Genomic DNA, 25,039 nt, shown 5'->3' on the forward strand with positions numbered 1-25,039 from the left:
GTTCTGTTTTCCCAGCACGGGGACCTTGAGTTCTATAAGATAAAGCCATAAACATGTGTATCCGAGTCTTCTATCAAAAGTTACAGCTATTTATATGAAGTTGTACAAAAACGCTTTCTTTCGCCAAGACAGTGCGTTTCTCACTGTTACATGCATTTGAATGGGGAACTCGACCGAAACAAAGTATATGTTTTCATTATGTGTATAACTTGGAAATCTTAGCTCAAACAGCTGCAAAACCTGTTTTCCCAGCACGGGGACCTTGAGTTCTATAAGATAAATGTTTGTCTGAGTCTTCTATCAAAAGTTACAGCTATTTATATGAAGTTGTACAAAAACGCTTTATTTCGCCAAGACAATGCGTTTCTCACTGTTACATGCATTTGAATGGGGAACTCGACCGAAACAAAATATAGGTTTTCATTATGTGTATAACTTGAAAATCTTAGCTCAAACAGCTGCAAAACCTGTTCTGTTTTCCCAGCACAGGGACCTTGAGTTCTATAAGATAAATGTTTGTCTGAGTCTTCTATCAAAAGTTACAGCTATTTATATGAAGTTGTACAAAAACGCTTTATTTCGCCAAGACAGTGCGTTTCTCACTGTTACATGCATTTGAATGGGGAACTCGACCGAAACAAAGTATAGGTTTTCATTATGTGTATAACTTGGAAATCTTAGCTCAAACAGCTGCAAAACCTGTTTGCCCAGCACGGGGATATTGAGTTCTATAAGATAAAGCCATAAACATGTTTGTCTGAGTCTTCTATGAAAAGTTACAGCTATTTATATGAAGTTGTTCAAAAACGCTTTATTTCGCCAAGACAGTGCGTTTCTCACTGTTACATGCATTTGAATGGGGAACTCGACCGAAACAAAGTATAGGTTTTCATTATGTGAATAATTTTAAAATCTTAGCTCAAACGGCTGCAAAATCTGTTCTGTTTTCCCAGCACGGGGACCTTGAGTTCTATAAGATAAAGCCATAAACATGTGTATCCGAGTCTTCTATCAAAAGTTACAGCTATTTATATGAAGTTGTACAAAAACGCTTTCTTTCGCCAAGACAGTGCGTTTCTCACTGTTACATGCATTTGAATGGGGAACTCGACCGAAACAAAGTATATGTTTTCATTATGTGTATAACTTGGAAATCTTAGCTCAAACAGCTGCAAAACCTGTTTGCCCAGCACGGGGACCTTGAGTTCTATAAGATAAATGTTTGTCTGAGTCTTCTATCAAAAGTTACAGCTATTTATATGAAGTTGTACAAAAACGCTTTATTTCGCCAAGACAATGCGTTTCTCACTGTTACATGCATTTGAATGGGGAACTCGACCGAAACAAAGTATAGGTTTTCATTATGTGTATAACTTGAAAATCTTAGCTCAAACAGCTGCAAAACCTGTTCTGTTTTCCCACCACGGGGACCTTGAGTTCTATAAGATAAATGTTTGTCTGAGTCTTCTATCAAAAGTTACAGCTATTTATATGAAGTTGTACAAAAACGCTTTATTTCGCCAAGACAGTGCGTTTCTCACTGTTACATGCATTTGAATGGGGAACTCGACCGAAACAAAGTATAGGTTTTTATTATGTGAATAACTTGAAAATCTTAGCTCAAACGGCTGCAAAACCTGTTTGCCCAGCACGGGGACCTTGAGTTCTATAAGATAAAGCCATAAACATGTGTATCCGAGTCTTCTATCAAAAGTTACAGCTATTTATATGAAGTTGTACAAAAACGCTTTCTTTCGCCAAGACAGTGCGTTTCTCACTGTTACATGCATTTGAATGGGGAACTCGACCGAAACAAAGTATAGGTTTTCTTTATGTGTATAACTTGGAAATCTTAGCTCACACAGCTGCAAAACCTGTTTGCCCAGCACGGGGATATTGAATTCTATAAGATAAAACCATAAATACATAAATCTGAGCCTTCTATCAAAAGTTACAGCTGTCTTCGTGAAGCTGTACAAAAACACTTTATTTCGCCGAGACAGTGCGTTTCTGACTATTACATGCATTTGAATGCAGTTCTCGCACGAAACAAAGTATAGGTTTTCATTATGTGAATAACTCGAAAATCTTAGCTCAAACCTGTTTGCTCAACACGGGGATACTGAATATTATAAGATAAAGCCATAACTACGTAAATCTGAAACTTCTATCAAAAGTTACAGCTAACTTCATGAAGTTGTACAAAAAGGCTTTATTTTACAAAGATAGTGCGTTTCTGACTATTACATGCGAGACATGTGTCTCTTTACTGTGTTTAAGACACTTTACAGGTCCCTCCCCTAATGAAGAGTAGTGAGCAGCTGATTGGACCATGGAACAGGTGACCACGTTCAAAAAGCCGCTCTGACAGCTCCAGAGGGGAGAGAGGGAGAGAGTGTGTGCAACGAGCGAGTAGCCTGACAGCCGTCGCGGTCCTGACCATGGTTTTCCCAGCCTGTGCTTATCTTGTGTATTTGTGTGAGGGTGAATTGTAAAAGCCGCTCCTAGTGCATTAGCTGAGAGCTTAGGCACTCGTGGGCTGAAGCGGAAGGGGTGAGCTGCCTTTTCTTTTGGAATCGTTTTCTCCTGTTTTCTTGGTCAGGGAGCGAGGGATAGCTCTGTCATTTGTTTGTTCTTTTTCTTTCCTAGGGTTTAGTTAGTCTTTTCTGGTTGGTCTTAGTTGGTTTTGTTTATTATTTTGGCCTGGGCTCACCCTGGAGCTATGCTTCTTGTCCTTAAATAAAATCACCTTTTTTTACTCACAACTGGTTTGGATGTTTGGCTTGGGAACCAGGGCGGGGATTTGTATCTCTCTCCTCCAACCTTATGTGCGTCCCTACACGCCTAGATTAGGGGCGTAACATAAATGGAGTTCTCACACGAAACAAAGTATAGCTTTTTATTTTGTGAATAACTTAAAAATCTTAGCTCACATAGCTTTAAAACTGTTTGCTCAATGGGGATATTGAATTCTATAAGATAAAGCCATAAATACGTATATCTGAGTTTCCTATCAAAAGTTACAGCTGTCTTCATGAAGTTGTAAACCCTTTATTTCGCCGAGACAGTGCGTTTCTGACTTTTACATGCATTTGAATGGAGTTCTCGCACGAAACAAAGTATAGGCTTTCATTTTTTCAATAACTGGAAGCTCTTGGCTCAAACAGCTGCAAAACCTGTTTCCCCAGCACGGAGATGCTGAATTGTATAAGGCAAAGCCATATTGATGTGTGTCTGAGCCTTCTATCAAAAGTTACAGGTAACTTCAAGCTGTACAAAAACACAAAAACACAAAAGTTACAGCTGTCTTGAATGAAAGCATTATAGCAGCTTACCTCGATCATGTGGTAGAACAGACACATGGGCCACCTACGTGTCCTTCTACGGCAGGAGTAGTTGCCACAAACCTGCAAAACAAAAAGAAATGATCAGGTGACATGAACAGATTTATACAGCCATAAGCAAGAGATTCTTCCTGCCTGTGGGCGTCAAACTGGACCCCCCCCCCCCCCCCCCCTTACTGTAACTATCAAAACTATCATAGTCTAAAACTATCATCTCATATCAAAACTATTATAATCACATTATCTGACTTTATCAGTTATAACAATGAGAAACGGTAAACAATTTGGCAAATAAATTACTTATAATTGTGCTTACCTGGTCCAAATGATCCACAGTCCCTTTGCATTTGTTATAATCCAGGATGATGTGGGGCTTTCTCTTCCCAGAGTCCTGGACTTGTAGCTCACGGTGCCTGGTGCTCAATAAGACAACCTTTTTTCTTTGCTCAAATCTTTTTTTTTTTTTGACATGGTAGCATGAAACAGAAGAGCCCTGTCTCCCCATTTCACAGGCTTGTTGTCGTTTCATGTTGAGACCTGTACAGGCCAGCCAGCATCACAAGCCCCATGTAAGCCTGCAACTCCTCATCTATGTCCTTCCAGTCTTTTACTGACCTGTTGCCCCTGCAGGTTGGTGAAATGCAGGATTAACTGCATAATGTCCTCTGCAAAAAAAAGATGGAAAGTGCTCACAGGGCTGCTGATCCTATACGAATTGCATAATGGGTTGGTCCTGGGGTTAAAATGGGGGGAGGAAAAAATGGCAGGACCTCTTCGTGTGTGGGTTGCCACATGATTTCTCCATTTTTAGATCTCTACTGGCCATCCTCCAGTCTTGTCTCTTCCTCCTGCTCTTCTTCCTCCTTCTCCTTCTCCTCCTCCGCACATGAGCTGCAAAGCTCCTCGGTGCCTGGCAAAAATTCTTCTTCGCTGTCAGAAGTATCTCCACTGCTTGTGGAGAGTGCAAAACTGCAGCAACAGCCTCCTCTAAACTGAGTGCACGCTTCATTGTGTCTGTGCAGAAATGACCACTCAGACCAGGCTGCAAAGTATTCTCATAGACTTCAAAGGTGCACCTGAATAAACATGCTATACCATACATCCAATAAGAGAGAGGAGGCACACTTTTGATCAAGAAAAAACATAAGCGCACGCCTTTGATCTCTCTCTCTTTCTCTCTCTCTCTCTCTCTCTCTCTCTCTCTCTCACACACACACACACACACACACACACACACATAATACCATTTTATGGTGGTTAGCTGTTTTATTGTCATGCATTTTACAAGGTAAGATAACCATGTCCTGCATTCAAAACCACTGAAAATGTCTATGGTGGTGCTGTGCCTAATATTGTGCTGGTGTATGCTGGGTAATCGCACAGCTAGCGACTGGGTGACTTTATTCACCCGCTTCGGCTGTTATCAGTCCATATCCCCTAGATATGGACCATCTCCTGCTAGATTGTTCAGAAGGTTGTTATCATCCATCCAGATGGAGGATCACTAACAGGAGCGTGGGATGACTCCAGAATCCACTCTGGCTGCAATCCGGTGGATACAGCAGTGTGTACAGGTAAGACCGTTTAAACGGACAGCATTTATAGAATGACTATTAAAAGTCAGACCAGCGAGTGTCAATAATGTTAATGTGGTTATGTTAGTAATACACCGAGTGCTAATATAACAGCTTTAAGATGCATTTGTAGATGTTATTACGTGTTTTACCGTCTTTATGGTGCTAGCTTAAAGTTACGGTGTAAACGTTAGCTTATATTGGAGTAAAGCTGTTGCTGTTTAAACGATGTTAGCACAGAAATATTAGCTTCTGTCATGACTGACGAAGTTACTAGTTAATAAAGTTTCCAGTAAAGTGTTTAATCGCAGCCACAGACTGACAGCAAATATCTCGATTAGCTTCAGTGCATCTGTAATAAATATGTGCAAGTTTCAGTGCTTCGTTTAAACTGTATGATACTTATACTGACCCAGGGTCAGTGTAAAATACAATCCTAGCTGTGTGAACAAAGCCTGGCTCCTTTAATCCTGCATGAAAAACCTCAGGATGCAGGCTATTATTACTCTTTCCTGCTGGCACACCTGTCACACCTGAGAGTCAGCTAGAAACTTACAGTGACGTGGACATCATGCAAAGACTGCCAGACTCTGTAATACTGCAAATGATCAGTGACTCAAGTTAACACTAAACTTTAAACGGTACCTCTGTGTCTCTGTGTGCTGAACATTTAGGATTGAGTCAGGCTGCATCTGTGTTAGTCCTCTGACAGACTGGTGACCTGTCCAGGTGTGCTCTACCTATGACTACTGGGACAGGCTCTAGCTCCTGTAATAGAAATTTTATGTTATTCTCATTTAAAGCATTTAAGTGCTTATGCATATGCTTAGTTGTGACACTGTTATAGACTGTTCAATGAAAGTTTCTAAAACTAGATGAACTTACTTCAGCAGTTTGAGAAAACAACTCCCTTTACAGGTGCTGATAACGTCAAGGGCACAAAACAGCATAACCATTGATCCGTTAGGTTTCATAGCGAGACACGTGAAGTGGCAGAGCTGACATGACTGAACTGTGATGTTTGATGTGTGTTTGCTCTCCTGTGCACAGTAATAAATAGCATGATCACAGCTCTTTCTGTGTTGCAGACTTTATTAAAAAAATTCCATGACATCTACTATAACTGAACCAACCTGGTGCTCTTCATTTATGGAGGCTGTTGAGTCTGAATGTTGGATGTTGTGTATCTCGTGTTCTCTGGGCTTTGTTGTCCTCAGTCTTTTTGCAGGATCAGAAAACAAAACCGGGAGGCGCGTAAATGTTTCTTCTCCATGATGTTTCTTCAAATGTTTCTTCTGGATGATGATATGACCGTGACACGGGATGCCACCTTTGGTCTTGTGACGAAGCAAAGCTCAGGAAGAAGTGTGATTAAATGGTACCCACATGTTGAGAAGGATGTACAGGGCACCTGCAGCCAAATCCAAGCTTCAGCTTAGTTGTAGTTGCAGAATGCTATAGGACTGAGACATCTAAGGCATCAAATGTTTGATTAAACGGATGAAAAAGAGAAGTTTTTTCCCTATAATTATCACTTCTTAAAATCTGTAGCAACTTCAAGTCTGTCAGCATGCTGAGCATGCTCAAAATGTGACAATATATTTTTGTTCAATATTTAATTTCTTTCAGTTGCAATTGTTAAATGAAAAAATATATATTCTTATAATTTTTTATTAATCCTTTATTTATCCAGGTAAAAAATCTCATTGAGATTAAAAATCTCATTTCCAAGAGAGACCTGGCATCATAGCAACAAAAGTCACACACCACATAGGTATACAACATTTAAATTTAGCAAACGAATTTATCAAAAAAAAAAACACATATATCTGTATTAGTTTTAGTAAATTAATTTGACACCTGTATTGAAAATACCATATTGTATTCATACAGAATCAGTATGGTATCATTGTTTGTCTGTTCACTGATTGTTGAAGCTAAGAGCTACTTTGATCTGTTTAGATCTAAAGTATCCAAAGTTGAGTTCTAATGTTTCTTCACCCCTGTGTGTGTGATATGTGATTTCCTACATGCTGGCAGGGCAGAGCAGCAGTTTGTGCTCACAGATGGTGACGGTGTGGAGAGACGGTGGTATTTCCTCAGAAGAACCAGCAGAGTCACAAAGGACACCAGTCCATCTCACCACCTTGACTTGCTGACTGATGTTCGTCTGCACTGCACAGAGGAAATCAACTGACCGAGGTTTGTCCAGTGACGTGTTATGAAATGTATATTTGTTTTATGCTTACAGATATGTTTTTCTTGACAGAGGCTCTGCAGAGGTTAGACAAAGCAGAGAAAACATGTGCTTTACATTTTACTGTGATTTATTGAGATATTTGTTGCCTGATGTTCAGCAGGAATGGAGAAATAGAATCAAAGGGAGATGTTTTTCCTGTTTTTGTAATGATGTAAGTAAATCTTCAATATTATTTATTTGCTTGGTTATATTAGGAGCGTTTCTGAGTGAGGGGGAGAGGAGTCATCATCCAGGTAAAGTGACGTGGATCAGTGGATACACTTGTCTCCCCTTTAAAGGAGACGATCCAAGTCATCCTTAAATGTTAGCGCTTTCAAATACACAAACATTTTTAAAGGACAAAAATGAACATCCAACTTTGACTGTAATACAAAATAAATCTTTGCATGTGTGTTTTCAAACTCTCAGATGGGCAGTATATCAGTCTTGGACTGTCTAACCTGCCGGAGCAGCACTGAATGACCACCGCACGAGCATGTTCCTGCAACATTCAGCATCTGATCCTTCATCTGTGTGCTTCTGCTTTTGGTAAGTAGAGTTACCCAACTCCAGTAACTCTAAACACATGCCATCCATTTCTAACGGCCTGGTTACTTCCTGTCAGTTACTTTAGAAACCATGTGGTCACCTGACCTAACACTGTTTCTTCTTCTTCCCCTTAATGTTGAAGTGTCAAATGTCAAACAGCTGGAGAGGAAACTACACCAGTGTACTGGGATGTTTCAGCAACACGTGCCAGATGCTGTTCCTTCATGGTGACATCACCAGAGGCAGTCCCGCCCACCTCAGGACCCATTGATTATGATGATCTGATCCATCAAACCCCCAGCAGGTGAACTTTATTCATGACATAACACCGCAACAATGTAAAAAATTAAACAGCAACAGTCTAAATGTAAAGTGCATTCTAAAGTCCTCTTCAATAAATTGTATGCAAAGAGTCATTCAGGTCACTACAGAACCCAGAGTCTTCATCTTCATCTGGTTGCTTCATTTTTTCTATCCTATATCAGATATTTTAAAGGTTAGCTTAGGTAAAGTTCCATTCTCATGGTGAGGCAAAGTGCTTTATGTGTGTGTGTGCGTGTCATGAACGGCTATAAAAGGCCTATAATTAAAGAACAAAGTGGGGTTTGAGTTCGAGTTGCGGCAGACTGTCACTACTTGTAAATGGAACGCAGCCTTCCTACGGCGGACAGCTAATAACAGGAATCGGACGCGGTCCAGCCAAGTCCACAGCAACCACCATAGCAACCGCCTAGCATGACCTTAAAAACATATTCTGTCTTCATAACTATCAAAATCGTGAAATGATTTGCAAAGTGTGAAAGTGTTACAGCTGCAGAGAGCTATGGCGGTATCTATGGAAGCTGTTTACATAGCTAATAATATACGATGTAACCATGGAGACAGTCAGTCACTTGAGCTAGCGGTGCATGTTTACTACAGTGAATAAGGTGATTGAGTGCACAGCGTCCACACTCTGCAGGGGGTAAAGACATTACTTCAATATTGTTTTATATTGATATATATTAGCCTTCTGTTGACCATCACCTCAGGTTCACCATTACAGTTTCAGATTACAGATGCACACTGTCTAAACACATTCAAAAACTCATGTCTCAGAAATAAGCACAGCTGTTCATGTTTGTCATTAGAGTTTTATTTGTAAGAAAATTATGAACTTCATATTGTGCATTAAATAAAAGAACATTTCACAACTCTGAGTCAACAGAAACAGGTAACAGAAATGTCTCTAATGTGTACAGTGTAGTGTAAGCATTAAAAGATCATAAAGGAAAAACTAACATTTATGTGAAACTAATTGTAATAAAAAATGAGCAGGTGCTTTATAGATTTAAAAGAAAGAATCTGAAAACAACACTTTTTTGGTCTAAGTGATCAAAGTAGAAAACAGAACTGATGTTCAAGAACAAACCGTAGCTGCACTAATATTACACATCTCCATTGTTGTGGTGAACAGACATGTTGCTTTTAAAACCACATGCAGTGTGTGACCATGACTGTTCACTGAGACCATGAACGCCACTTCGCTGAAGCATTCTTCTTCTTCTTCTTGCCATTAAATTGGAAGCAGAAGCAGCACGAGCTGATTTGATCTACTGAAAGGAAAAAGCAGAACATCTGAGTTGAAACCAGTCAGCTGAAATCATTAAGACAGGAACAAATTCAATGCAGTGTCTCAAGTGGCTTAGCCTGTTACAACTGTTGATACAAGCTAAATACGGTTAACACACAGTGTCAGGGAGCTCCAGTGTGGGAACTAGTGGCTTTAGGTTTGTAGTCATTTAACTTTCATCCATTCATTCATTTAATTCAGGAGGAAGAAATGCCAGGTTGGTGCAGGCTGGTTACATGCATTTGGTCCCATGCTGTCTTTAATTAAATGACTTGGTTCATTTTATGGCTGGGCTGTATGTGGGGTTATATCATGTTATTTGGGCAGGAGTACCTGTCCCCTGTTAGACTTAGAAAGTTTCTCCATAAGTAGAGTTTCTAACTCTTCTAGCACATCTGTGGCTGACAGCTTTTTGGTGGCTCTTTTTACCCCACACTGGTTGTGAGTGTGTAAATAGCCCCACTAGTTATTTTGGGTTGCAGTTAACTAGGGAGGAAGGGGTGGGTATGCCATGATTAGGTGAATAACAATTATATGTGATACATAAATTTCACAATGCATGCATATATCTCTATCAATTAAACCTGGCCTGAGGGCTGCCATTTTTTACATTCAGTTATTTCTCTTAGAAATGTTGGAACTAAATAATGAATGTGTTACAGCTAAAGTGAAACACTGGTCAGTGTAAATGGCTCATTGGGACACAGAAACCTTTAAATTAAACCTGATATCTAGTGTCAAACAATATCAAAGCTGTAAAAGATGTTTACATTCAGAATTTATAAAACTATGATTGTAAATAAATTCAAACAAGTGAGCTTTTCTCTTTGTGCTGAATATCAACACTGTGGTTTCTTAGACTGTAAGCTTTACTTTAGTGCAACCAGTTGCAGAAGCTGCCACTCCAAATGTCTTTTGATAACAAGAAAAAAATACCTTTTCAGTACACGGCCTGAAGTTCTTCTCCGACATCTTCTGCAATCGGCTTTGTCTGCTGGTTTGAAGACAATAAACCATAAAAAAGATGATTTAGTCACTTTGTCTGCGTCATGCAGCTCGAATGTGTCGTGTAACGATGTTGAATAGCCGTCGTTATCCCTCTGCTTTGAGCCTTTTATCAAAAGTTACAGCTAACTTCATGAAGTTGTACAAAAAGGCTTCATTTCGCCGAGACAGTGCGTTTCTGACTATTACATGCATTTGAATGGAGTTCTTGCACGAAACAAAGTATAAGTTTTCATTATGTGAATAACTTGTATTTTACACTGACCCTGGGTCAGTATCAACTTCATGAAGACAGCTGTAACTTTTGATAGAGGACTCACACACACACATATTTATGGCTTTGCCTTATAGAATTCAGCATCTCCGTGCTGAGGAAATAGGTTTTGCAGCTGTTTGAGCTAAGATTTTCAAGTTATTCACAAATTGAAAACCTATACTTTGTGTCGGGCGAGAACTCCATTCAAATGCATGTAATAGCGAGAAACGCACTAACGTGGTGAAATAAAGCGTTTTTCCATAAACTTCATAAAGACAGCTGTAAATTTTGAGAGAAGACTCACACACACATTGGGGGGATATTGAAGTCTATAAGATAAAGCCATGAATATGTTTGTCTGAGTCTTCTATCAAAAGTTACAGCAAGCTCTATGAAGTTGATGAGAAACGCTTTACTTCGCCAAGACAGTGCGTTTCTCACTGTTACATGCATTTGAATTTAGTTCTTGCCCGACACAAAGTATAGGTTTTAATTTGTGAATAACTTGAAAATCTTAGCTCAAACAGCTGCAAAACCTATTTCCTGAGCACTGAGATGCTGAATTCTATAAGGCAAAGCCATAAATATGTGTGTGTGATTCTTCTATCAACAGTTACAGCTGTCTTCTTGAAGTTGATACTGACCCACGGTCAGTGTAAAATACAATCCTAGCTGTGTGAACAAAGCTTGGCTCCTTTAATCCTGCATGACAAACCTCAGGATGCAGGTTATTATTACTCTTTCCTGCTGGCACACCTGAGAGTCAGCTAGAAACTTACAGTGACGTGGACATCATGCAAAGACTGCCAGACTCTGTAATACTGTGAATGATCAGTGACTCAAGTTAACACTAAACTTTAAACAGTACCTCTGTGTCTCTGTGTGCTGAACATTTAGGATTGAGTCTGCATTGACTTTATTTATTGAGACTTTAATGTGCTAAAAGCAGGTTGAAGACAGCTCAGAAACATTTGAAGATTAAAATTTAGCATTATGGCTGCTGGTGGTTTGTAAAGCCTATACTCAGCTGTAGTTTTTGTTACTAATTTATGTTTGTTGTTGTTTAACACAGATTTCAGAAGAGCAAATATGCTTAATAGTTTAACTAGATTTCATTTGTCAGTGTGGGACTGCTGAGTCACCTGAAGAACTCATTTCATTCATTCTCCACATGATGTTCATATACAGAAATGTTTCACAGGAACTGGTTCCTCCCAAACTGTGAACTAGTGTGTTTCCATAGATTATCTCTGTATGAATGTACTTTTAAATGAAGGCAAGTGTTTGTCCTTTTTTGTTCCTCAGTTACAGTACGTGATATCTTGATATCAGGCGGTCAACACTGGGGGAAGACAAGAAGCAGACGTACTTCCAAGAGGGAGCTGCAGTGAGGACACAGCCAGGTCACTGAGGTCAGAGGTCAGAATCTGAAACAGCTCAGGTTTATATTTTAGGGGTTATAAAAAATCAAAATGTATTTATGAAGAAACCTTTAAATAATAGTCATAATTATGATTATTATAAGAAATATCAAACATTTAAGTGGATTTTCTGTTACACATATTGTATTAGCCCTGCAATAAACTGGCAGCCTGTCTTTGTCCTGTATCAGCTGGGATAGGCTTCATCCTCCCGCAACCCTGAATTGGATACATTGTATTCCAATTATGTAATCTGATCATTTACAAACTCAAGGTATCTAATCAAAATGTAAGTAATAATTATAAAATGGGAAAGCAGAAATAAGTGTGACATAAATGTAAATGTGTTAGCTGACATAGAGGACAGCTACATGTAGTCTGAAAAACCTTTGTTGTCAAGTTTGCAGGTATATCAGCACGAGACATTCTTACATAGAAGAGTCTGTTAAAGTCTCTAACTCAGCGAAGCATTATTGGTCCCGTCTGTTTGGATAAATATAGTAAGTTGATGTTTGTCCATTTATTGACACATTTTCTTAAGTGCTTATCCAGTTCAGGATCACAGTGGAGCTGCAGCTGGATATGTTCATTAAATAAACCTTACAAAAGTTAACAATAAACCTGCATCCATGTACGTTGTTGTCCACAGGATAAGAAAATCAAACTGGAACACTGTGGAACATGTTAATAAATGTTTGTGTGTTTATGCCTGTGTCTTTCACAGGAGGCGCTGGAAGGTTTCCCTAATAGTTCCTGGTGAATCAAAGCAGAACCATAAAGGTTGCTGGATTGCATGATGGCCTTACCCCTGAGCAGTCATCCTGTTAAAGGAGGAACCAGTTAGAAGCTGTTTTCAAAGTAGCTGAGCAGATTTCATCTCAAGTAAGCGATTAACTGTTTGTTCATCTGTTCTGCCACTTAAAGAGCATTTAAGGACGTCTTTTGAGTGTCCAGCTGAATTAATTCTACTGGCTCTCATGGTCATTTGTTATTATAAACATATTTTTCATGTTCATCCAGCTATTTAGTAAATTCTATCTATTTAGTAAAATCCGTCAGCTATAAAATGTAATATAAATATAAAAAATATCTAAATATCTCCTGCACTTTATATTTTAATGATGTAAGTCTGTTATCGTGTTACATTAGCATTCCTCACATATCAATGAGATGCTGTACAGTACAATCCTACTGATGCAGCAGAGGGATAACGACGGCTATTCAACATCGTTACACGACACATTCGAGCTGCATGACACAGACAAAGTGACTAAATCATCTTTTTTATGGTTTATTGTCTTCAAACCAGCAGACAAAGCCGATTGCAGAAGATTTCGGAGAAGAACTTCAGGCCGTGTACTGAAAAGGTATTTTTTTCTTGTTATCAAAAGACATTTGGAGTGGCAGCTTCTGCAACTGGTTGCACTAAAGTAAAGCTTACAGTCTAAGAAACCACAGTGTTGATATTCAGCACAAAGAGAAAAGCTCACTTGTTTGAATTTATTTACAATCATAGTTTTATAAATTCTGAATGTAAACATCTTTTACAGCTTTGATATTGTTTGACACTAGATATCAGGTTTAATTTAAAGGTTTCTGTGTCCCAATGAGCCATTTACACTGACCAGTGTTTCACTTTAACTGTAACACATTCATTATTTAGTTCCAACATTTCTAAGAGAAATAACTGAATGTAAAAAATGGCAGCCCTCAGGCCAGGTTTAATTGATAGAGATATATGCATGCATTGTGAAATTTATGTATCACATATAATTGTTATTCACCTAATCATGGCATACCCACCCCTTCCTCCCTAGTTAACTGCAACCCAAAATAACTAGTGGGGCTATTTACACACTCACAACCAGTGTGGGGTAAAAAGAGCCACCAAAAAGCTGTCAGCCACAGATGTGCTAGAAGAGTTAGAAACTCTACTTATGGAGAAACTTTCTAAGTCTAACAGGGGGCAGGTACTCCTGCCCAAATAACATGATATAACCCCACATACAGCCCAGCCATAAAATGAACCAAGTCATTTAATTAAAGACAGCATGGGACCAAATGCATGTAACCAGCCTGCACCAACCTGGCATTTCTTCCTCCTGAATTAAATGAATGAATGGATGAAAGTTAAATGACTACAAACCTAAAGCCACTAGTTCCCACACTGGAGCTCCCTGACACTGTGTGTTAACCGTATTTAGCTTGTATCAACAGTTGTAACAGGCTAAGCCACTTGAGACACTGCATTGAATTTGTTCCTGTCTTAATGATTTCAGCTGACTGGTTTCAACTCAGATGTTCTGCTTTTTCCTTTCAGTAGATCAAATCAGCTCGTGCTGCTTCTGCTTCCAATTTAATGGCAAGAAGAAGAAGAAGAATGCTTCAGCGAAGTGGCGTTCATGGTCTCAGTGAACAGTCATGGTCACACACTGCATGTGGTTTTAAAAGCAACATGTCTGTTCAGTACAACGATCGAGATGTGTAATATTAGTGCAGCTACGGTTTGTTCTTGAACATCAGTTCTGTTTTCTACTTTGATCACTTAGACCAAAAAAGTGTTGTTTTCAGATTCTTTCTTTTAAATCTATAAAGCACCTGCTCATTTTTTATTACAATTAGTTTCACATAAATGTTAGTTTTTCCTTTATGATCTTTTAATGCTTACACTACACTGTACACATTAGAGACATTTCTGTTACCTGTTTCTGTTGACTCAGAGTTGTGAAATGTTCTTTTATTTAATGCACAATATGAAGTTCATAATTTTCTTACAAATAAAACTCTAATGACAAACATGAACAGCTGTGCTTATTTCTGAGACATGAGTTTTTGAATGTGTTTAGACAGTGTGCATCTGTAATCTGAAACTGTAATGGTGAACCTGAGGTGATGGTCAACAGAAGGCTAATATATATCAATATAAAACAATATTGAAGTAATGTCTTTACCCCCTGCAGAGTGTGGACGCTGTGCACTCAATCACCTTATTCACTGTAGTAAACATGCACCGCTAGCTCAAGTGACTGACTGTCTCCATGGTTACATCGTATATTATTAGCTATGTAAACAGCTTCCATAGATACCGCCATAGCTCTCTGCAGCTGTAACACTTTCACACTTTGCAAATCATTTCACGATTTTGATAGTTATGAAGACAGAATATGTTTTTAAGGTCATGCTAGGCGGTTGCTATGGTGGTTGCTGTGGACTTGGCTGGACCGCGTCCGATTCCTGTTATTAGCTGTCCGCAGTAGGAAGGCTGCGTTCCATTTACAAGTAGTGACAGTCTGCCGCAACTCGAACTCAAACCCCACTTTGTTCTTTAATTATAGGCCTTTTATAGCCGTTCATGACACGCACACACACACATAAAGCACTTTGCCTCACCATGAGAATGGAACTTTACCTAAGCTAACCTTTAAAATATCTGATATAGGATAGAAAAAATGAAGCAACCAGAGATTTAATGATGAAGACTCTAAAACCCAGTGTCTTGAAAAGCGTTTTTGTACAACTTCATATAAATAGCTGTAACTTTTGATAGAAGATTCAGATATACGTATTCATGACTTTATCTTATAGAACTCAATGTCCCCGTGCTGGGCAAACAGGTTTTGCAGCCGTTTGAGCTAAGATTTTAAAATTATTCACATAATGAAAACCTATACTTTGTTTCAGGCGAGTTTCCCATTCAAATGCATGTAACAGTGAGAAACGCATTGTCTTGGCGAAATAAAGCGTTTTTGAACAACTTCATATAAATCGCTGTAACTTTTGATAGAAGACTCAGACAAACATGTTTATGGCTTTATCTTATAGAACTCAATATCCCCGTGCTGGGCAAACAGGTTTTGCAGCCGTTTGAGCTAAGATTTTAAAATTATTCACATAATGAAAACCTATACTTTGTCTCAGGCGAGTTTCCCATTCAAATGCATGTAACAGTGAGAAACGCATTGTCTTGGCGAAATAAAGCGTTTTTGAACAACTTCATATAAATCGCTGTAACTTTTGATAGAAGACTCAGACAAACATGTTTATGGCTTTATCTTATAGAACTCAATATCCCCGTGCTGGGCAAACAGAACAGGTTTTGCAGCCGTTTGAGCTAAGATTTTAAAATTATTCACATAATGAAAACCTATACTTTGTTTCAGGCGAGTTTCCCATTCAAATGCATGTAACAGTGAGAAACGCATTGTCTTGGCGAAATAAAGCGTTTTTGAACAACTTCATATAAATCGCTGTAACTTTTGATAGAAGACTCAGACAAACATGTTTATGGCTTTATCTTATAGAACTCAATATCCCCGTGCTGGGCAAACAGAACAGGTTTTGCAGCCGTTTGAGCTAAGATTTTAAAAGTATTCACATAATGAAAACCTATACTTTGTTTCAGGCGAGTTTCCCATTCAAATGCATGTAACAGTGAGAAACGCATTGTCTTGGCGAAATAAAGCGTTTTTGAACAACTTCATATAAATCGCTGTAACTTTTGATAGAAGACTCAGACAAACATGTTTATGGCTTTATCTTATAGAACTCAATATCCCCGTGCTGGGCAAACAGGTTTTGCAGCCGTTTGAGCTAAGATTTTAAAATTATTCACATAATGAAAACCTATACTTTGTTTCAGGCGAGTTTCCCATTCAAATGCATGTAACAGTGAGAAACGCATTGTCTTGGCGAAATAAAGCGTTTTTGAACAACTTCATATAAATCGCTGTAACTTTTGATAGAAGACTAAGACAAACATGTTTATGGCTTTATCTTATAGAACTCAATATCCCCGTGCTGGGCAAACAGGTTTTGCAGCCGTTTGAGCTAAGATTTTAAAATTATTCACATAATGAAAACCTATACTTTGTTTCAGGCGAGTTTCCCATTCAAATGCATGTAACAGTGAGAAACGCATTGTCTTGGCGAAATAAAGCGTTTTTGAACAACTTCATATAAATCGCTGTAACTTTTGATAGAAGACTCAGACAAACATGTTTATGGCTTTATCTTATAGAACTCAATATCCCCGTGCTGGGCAAACAGAACAGGTTTTGCAGCCGTTTGAGCTAAGATTTTAAAATTATTCACATAATGAAAACCTATACTTTGTTTCAGGCGAGTTTCCCATTCAAATGCATGTAACAGTGAGAAACGCATTGTCTTGGCGAAATAAAGCGTTTTTGAACAACTTCATATAAATCGCTGTAACTTTTGATAGAAGACTCAGACAAACATGTTTATGGCTTTATCTTATAGAACTCAATATCCCCGTGCTGGGCAAACAGAACAGGTTTTGCAGCCGTTTGAGCTAAGATTTTAAAATTATTCACATAATGAAAACCTATACTTTGTTTCAGGCGAGTTTCCCATTCAAATGCATGTAACAGTGAGAAACGCATTGTCTTGGCGAAATAAAGCGTTTTTGAACAACTTCATATAAATCGCTGTAACTTTTGATAGAAGACTCAGACAAACATGTTTATGGCTTTATCTTATAGAACTCAATATCCCCGTGCTGGGCAAACAGGTTTTGCAGCCGTTTGAGCTAAGATTTTAAAATTATTCACATAATGAAAACCTATACTTTGTTTCAGGCGAGTTTCCCATTCAAATGCATGTAACAGTGAGAAACGCATTGTCTTGGCGAAATAAAGCGTTTTTGAACAACTTCATATAAATCGCTGTAACTTTTGATAGAAGACTCAGACAAACATGTTTATGGCTTTATCTTATAGAACTCAATATCCCCGTGCTGGGCAAACAGGTTTTGCAGCCGTTTGAGCTAAGATTTTAAAATTATTCACATAATGAAAACCTATACTTTGTCTCAGGCGAGTTTCCCATTCAAATGCATGTAACAGTGAGAAACGCATTGTCTTGGCGAAATAAAGCGTTTTTGAACAACTTCATATAAATCGCTGTAACTTTTGATAGAAGACTCAGACAAACATGTTTATGGCTTTATCTTATAGAACTCAATATCCCCGTGCTGGGCAAACAGGTTTTGCAGCCGTTTGAGCTAAGATTTTAAAATTATTCACATAATGAAAACCTATACTTTGTTTCAGGCGAGTTTCCCATTCAAATGCATGTAACAGTGAGAAACGCATTGTCTTGGCGAAATAAAGCGTTTTTGAACAACTTCATATAAATCGCTGTAACTTTTGATAGAAGACTCAGACAAACATGTTTATGGCTTTATCTTATAGAACTCAATATCCCCGTGCTGGGCAAACAGAACAGGTTTTGCAGCCGTTTGAGCTAAGATTTTAAAATTATTCACATAATGAAAACCTATACTTTGTTTCAGGCGAGTTTCCCATTCAAATGCATGTAACAGTGAGAAACGCATTGTCTTGGCGAAATAAAGCGTTTTTGAACAACTTCATATAAATCGCTGTAACTTTTGATAGAAGACTCAGACAAACATGTTTATGGCTTTATCTTATAGAACTCAATATCCCCGTGCTGGGCAAACAGAACAGGTTTTGCAGCCGTTTGAGCTAAGATTTTAAAATTATTCACATAATGAAAACCTATACTTTGTTTCGGGCGAGTTTCCCATTCAAATGCATGTAACAGTGAGAAACGCATTGTCTTGGCGAAATAAAGCGTTTTTGAACAACTTCATATAAATCGCTGTAACTTTTGATAGAAGACTCAGACAAACATGTTTATGGCTTTATCTTATAGAACTCAATATCCCCGTGCTGGGCAAACAGGTTTTGCAGCCGTTTGAGCTAAGATTTTAAAATTATTCACATAATGAAAACCTATACTTTGTTTCAGGCGAGTTTCCCATTCAAATGCATGTAACAGTGAGAAACGCATTGTCTTGGCGAAATAAAGCGTTTTTGAACAACTTCATATAAATCGCTGTAACTTTTCATAGAAGACTCAGACAAACATGTTTATGGCTTTATATTATAGAACTCAATATCCCCGTGCTGGGCAAACAGGTTTTACAGCCGTTTGAGCTAAGATTTTAAAATTATTCACATAATGAAAACCTATACTTTGTTTCAGGCGAGTTTCCCATTCAAATGCATGTAACAGTGAGAAACGCATTGTCTTGGCGAAATAAAGCGTTTTTGAACAACTTCATATAAATCGCTGTAACTTTTGATAGAAGACTCAGACAAACATGTTTATGGCTTTATCTTATAGAACTCAATATCCCCGTGCTGGGCAAACAGGTTTTGCAGCCGTTTGAGCTAAGATTTTAAAATTATTCACATAATGAAAACCTATACTTTGTCTCAGGCGAGTTTCCCATTCAAATGCATGTAACAGTGAGAAACGCATTGTCTTGGCGAAATAAAGCGTTTTTGAACAACTTCATATAAATCGCTGTAACTTTTGATAGAAGACTCAGACAAACATGTTTATGGCTTTATCTTATAGAACTCAGTATCCCCGTGCTGGGCAAACAGAACAGGTTTTGCAGCCGTTTGAGCTAAGATTTTAAAATTATTCACATAATGAAAACCTATACTTTGTCTCAGGCGAGTTTCCCATTCAAATGCATGTAACAGTGAGAAACGCATTGTCTTGGCGAAATAAAGCGTTTTTGAACAACTTTATATAAATCGCTGTAACTTTTGATAGAAGACTCAGACAAACATGTTTATGGCTTTATCTTATAGAACTCAATATCCCCGTGCTGGGCAAACAGAACAGGTTTTGCAGCCGTTTGAGCTAAGATTTTAAAATTATTCACATAATGAAAACCTATACTTTGTTTCGGGCGAGTTTCCCATTCAAATGCATGTAACAGTGAGAAACGCATTGTCTTGGCGAAATAAAGCGTTTTTGAACAACTTCATATAAATCGCTGTAACTTTTGATAGAAGACTCAGACAAACATGTTTATGGCTTTATCTTATAGAACTCAATATCCCCGTGCTGGGCAAACAGGTTTTGCAGCCGTTTGAGCCAAGATTTTAAAATTATTCACATAATGAAAACCTATACTTTGTTTCAGGCGAGTTTCCCATTCAAATGCATGTAACAGTGAGAAACGCATTGTCTTGGCGAAATAAAGCGTTTTTGAACAACTTCATATAAATCGCTGTAACTTTTGATAGAAGACTCAGACAAACATGTTTATGGCTTTATCTTATAGAACTCAATATCCCCGTGCTGGGCAAACAGGTTTTGCAGCCGTTTGAGCTAAGATTTTAAAATTATTCACATAATGAAAACCTATACTTTGTCTCAGGCGAGTTTCCCATTCAAATGCATGTAACAGTGAGAAACGCATTGTCTTGGCGAAATAAAGCGTTTTTGAACAACTTCATATAAATCGCTGTAACTTTTGATAGAAGACTCAGACAAACATGTTTATGGCTTTATCTTATAGAACTCAATATCCCCGTGCTGGGCAAACAGAACAGGTTTTGCAGCCGTTTGAGCTAAGATTTTAAAATTATTCACATAATGAAAACCTATACTTTGTTTCAGGCGAGTTTCCCATTCAAATGCATGTAACAGTGAGAAACGCATTGTCTTGGCGAAATAAAGCGTTTTTGAACAACTTCATATAAATCGCTGTAACTTTTGATAGAAGACTCAGACAAACATGTTTATGGCTTTATCTTATAGAACTCAATATCCCCGTGCTGGGCAAACAGAACAGGTTTTGCAGCCGTTTGAGCTAAGATTTTAAAATTATTCACATAATGAAAACCTATATTTTGTCTCAGGCGAGTTTCCCATTCAAATGCATGTAACAGTGAGAAACGCATTGTCTTGGCGAAATAAAGCGTTTTTGAACAACTTCATATAAATCGCTGTAACTTTTGATAGAAGACTCAGACAAACATGTTTATGGCTTTATCTTATAGAACTCAATATCCCCGTGCTGGGCAAACAGAACAGGTTTTGCAGCCGTTTGAGCTAAGATTTTAAAATTATTCACATAATGAAAACCTATACTTTGTTTCAGGCGAGTTTCCCATTCAAATGCATGTAACAGTGAGAAACGCATTGTCTTGGCGAAATAAAGCGTTTTTGAACAACTTCATATAAATCGCTGTAACTTTTGATAGAAGACTCAGACAAACATGTTTATGGCTTTATCTTATAGAACTCAATATCCCCGTGCTGGGCAAACAGAACAGGTTTTGCAGCCGTTTGAGCTAAGATTTTAAAATTATTCACATAATGAAAACCTATACTTTGTTTCGGGCGAGTTTCCCATTCAAATGCATGTAACAGTGAGAAACGCATTGTCTTGGCGAAATAAAGCGTTTTTGAACAACTTCATATAAATCGCTGTAACTTTTCATAGAAGACTCAGACAAACATGTTTATGGCTTTATCTTATAGAACTCAATATCCCCGTGCTGGGCAAACAGGTTTTGCAGCCGTTTGAGCTAAGATTTTAAAATTATTCACATAATGAAAACCTATACTTTGTTTCAGGCGAGTTTCCCATTCAAATGCATGTAACAGTGAGAAACGCATTGTCTTGGCGAAATAAAGCGTTTTTGAACAACTTCATATAAATCGCTGTAACTTTTGATAGAAGACTCAGACAAACATGTTTATGGCTTTATCTTATAGAACTCAATATCCCCGTGCTGGGCAAACAGAACAGGTTTTGCAGCCGTTTGAGCTAAGATTTTAAAATTATTCACATAATGAAAACCTATACTTTGTTTCGGGCGAGTTTCCCATTCAAATGCATGTAACAGTGAGAAACGCATTGTCTTGGCGAAATAAAGCGTTTTTGAACAACTTCATATAAATCGCTGTAACTTTTGATAGAAGACTCAGACAAACATGTTTATGGCTTTATCTTATAGAACTCAATATCCCCGTGCTGGGCAAACAGAACAGGTTTTGCAGCCGTTTGAGCTAAGATTTTAAAATTATTCACATAATGAAAACCTATACTTTGTTTCAGGCGAGTTTCCCATTCAAATGCATGTAACAGTGAGAAACGAATTGTCTTGGCGAAATAAAACGTTTTTGAACAACTTCATATAAATCGCTGTAACTTTTGATAGAAGACTCAGACAAACATGTTTATGGCTTTATCTTATAGAACTCAATATCCCCGTGCTGGGCAAACAGAACAGGTTTTGCAGCCGTTTGAGCTAAGATTTTAAAATTATTCACATAATGAAAACCTATACTTTGTTTCAGGCGAGTTTCCCATTCAAATGCATGTAACAGTGAGAAACGCATTGTCTTGGCGAAATAAAGCGTTTTTGAACAACTTCATATAAATCGCTGTAACTTTTGATAGAAGACTCAGACAAACATGTTTATGGCTTTATCTTATAGAACTCAATATCCCCGTGCTGGGCAAACAGAACAGGTTTTGCAGCCGTTTGAGCTAAGATTTTAAAATTATTCACATAATGAAAACCTATACTTTGTTTCGGGCGAGTTTCCCATTCAAATGCATGTAACAGTGAGAAACGCATTGTCTTGGCGAAATAAAGCGTTTTTGAACAACTTCATATAAATCGCTGTAACTTTTGATAGAAGACTCAGACAAACATGTTTATGGCTTTATCTTATAGAACTCAATATCCCCGTGCTGGGCAAACAGGTTTTGCAGCCGTTTGAGCTAAGATTTTAAAATTATTCACATAATGAAAACCTATACTTTGTTTCAGGCGAGTTTCCCATTCAAATGCATGTAACAGTGAGAAACGCATTGTCTTGGCGAAATAAAGCGTTTTTGAACAACTTCATATAAATCGCTGTAACTTTTGATAGAAGACTCAGACAAACATGTTTATGGCTTTATCTTATAGAACTCAATATCCCCGTGCTGGGCAAACAGGTTTTGCAGCCGTTTGAGCTAAGATTTTAAAATTATTCACATAATGAAAACCTATACTTTGTCTCAGGCGAGTTTCCCATTCAAATGCATGTAACAGTGAGAAACGCATTGTCTTGGCGAAATAAAGCGTTTTTGAACAACTTCATATAAATCGCTGTAACTTTTGATAGAAGACTCAGACAAACATGTTTATGGCTTTATCTTATAGAACTCAATATCCCCGTGCTGGGCAAACAGGTTTTGCAGCCGTTTGAGCTAAGATTTTAAAATTATTCACATAATGAAAACCTATACTTTGTTTCAGGCGAGTTTCCCATTCAAATGCATGTAACAGTGAGAAACGCATTGTCTTGGCGAAATAAAGCGTTTTTGAACAACTTCATATAAATCGCTGTAACTTTTGATAGAAGACTCAGACAAACATGTTTATGGCTTTATCTTATAGAACTCAATATCCCCGTGCTGGGCAAACAGGTTTTGCAGCCGTTTGAGCTAAGATTTTAAAATTATTCACATAATGAAAACCTATACTTTGTCTCAGGCGAGTTTCCCATTCAAATGCATGTAACAGTGAGAAACGCATTGTCTTGGCGAAATAAAGCGTTTTTGAACAACTTCATATAAATCGCTGTAACTTTTCATAGAAGACTCAGACAAACATGTTTATGGCTTTATCTTATAGAACTCAATATCCCCGTGCTGGGCAAACAGGTTTTGCAGCCGTTTGAGCTAAGATTTTAAAATTATTCACATAATGAAAACCTATACTTTGTTTCAGGCGAGTTTCCCATTCAAATGCATGTAACAGTGAGAAACGCATTGTCTTGGCGAAATAAAGCGTTTTTGAACAACTTCATATAAATCGCTGTAACTTTTGATAGAAGACTCAGACAAACATGTTTATGGCTTTATCTTATAGAACTCAATATCCCCGTGCTGGGCAAACAGAACAGGTTTTGCAGCCGTTTGAGCTAAGATTTTAAAATTATTCACATAATGAAAACCTATACTTTGTTTCAGGCGAGTTTCCCATTCAAATGCATGTAACAGTGAGAAACGCATTGTCTTGGCGAAATAAAGCGTTTTTGAACAACTTCATATAAATCGCTGTAACTTTTGATAGAAGACTCAGACAAACATGTTTATGGCTTTATCTTATAGAACTCAATATCCCCGTGCTGGGCAAACAGGTTTTGCAGCCGTTTGAGCTAAGATTTTAAAATTATTCACATAATGAAAACCTATACTTTGTTTCAGGCGAGTTTCCCATTCAAATGCATGTAACAGTGAGAAACGCATTGTCTTGGCGAAATAAAGCGTTTTTGAACAACTTCATATAAATCGCTGTAACTTTTGATAGAAGACTCAGACAAACATGTTTATGGCTTTATCTTATAGAACTCAATATCCCCGTGCTGGGCAAACAGAACAGGTTTTGCAGCCGTTTGAGCTAAGATTTTAAAATTATTCACATAATGAAAACCTATACTTTGTTTCAGGCGAGTTTCCCATTCAAATGCATGTAACAGTGAGAAACGCATTGTCTTGGCGAAATAAAGCGTTTTTGAACAACTTCATATAAATCGCTGTAACTTTTGATAGAAGACTCAGACAAACATGTTTATGGCTTTATCTTATAGAACTCAATATCCCCGTGCTGGGCAAACAGGTTTTGCAGCCGTTTGAGCTAAGATTTTAAAATTATTCACATAATGAAAACCTATACTTTGTCTCAGGCGAGTTTCCCATTCAAATGCATGTAACAGTGAGAAACGCATTGTCTTGGCGAAATAAAGCGTTTTTGAACAACTTCATATAAATCGCTGTAACTTTTGATAGAAGACTCAGACAAACATGTTTATGGCTTTATCTTATAGAACTCAATATCCCCGTGCTGGGCAAACAGGTTTTGCAGCCGTTTGAGCTAAGATTTTAAAATTATTCACATAATGAAAACCTATACTTTGTTTCAGGCGAGTTTCCCATTCAAATGCATGTAACAGTGAGAAACGCATTGTCTTGGCGAAATAAAGCGTTTTTGAACAACTTCATATAAATCGCTGTAACTTTTGATAGAAGACTCAGACAAACATGTTTATGGCTTTATCTTATAGAACTCAATATCCCCGTGCTGGGCAAACAGGTTTTGCAGCCGTTTGAGCTAAGATTTTAAAATTATTCACATAATGAAAACCTATACTTTGTTTCAGGCGAGTTTCCCATTCAAATGCATAT

The 25,039-nt window shown here is 37.9% G+C and overlaps 1 long non-coding RNA gene across 8 annotated transcripts; it reads left to right on the plus strand.

The window, feature by feature from the left end:
* Positions 1-4,596: 4,596 nt before the first annotated feature.
* Positions 4,597-14,864, plus strand: LOC147308999 (uncharacterized). Of its 8 annotated transcripts, none has more exons than XR_015126162.1 (10): positions 4,597-4,918; positions 6,136-6,296; positions 6,959-7,120; positions 7,373-7,481; positions 7,587-7,706; positions 7,849-8,010; positions 11,885-11,998; positions 12,725-12,882; positions 13,310-13,367; positions 14,321-14,855. It is a non-coding gene; the product is annotated as an uncharacterized LOC147308999 (long non-coding RNA). The 8 variants fall into 8 exon arrangements; XR_015126161.1 differs by lacking the exon at positions 4,597-4,918 and adding an exon at positions 6,612-6,692 and having other exon boundaries at positions 4,925-6,296; positions 14,321-14,856; XR_015126164.1 differs by lacking the exon at positions 4,597-4,918 and having other exon boundaries at positions 4,925-6,296; positions 11,885-11,991; positions 14,321-14,864.
* The last annotated feature ends 10,175 nt before the right edge of the window (positions 14,865-25,039 follow it).

The sequence above is a fragment of the Aulonocara sp. 'chitande type north' Nkhata Bay genome, linkage group LG18 (assembly GCF_057382095.1).
Source record: "Aulonocara sp. 'chitande type north' Nkhata Bay isolate Kocher_YH1m ecotype deep benthic linkage group LG18, A_spYH_male_GT1.1, whole genome shotgun sequence".
Classification (NCBI taxonomy): Eukaryota; Metazoa; Chordata; class Actinopteri; order Cichliformes; family Cichlidae; genus Aulonocara; species Aulonocara sp. 'chitande type north' Nkhata Bay.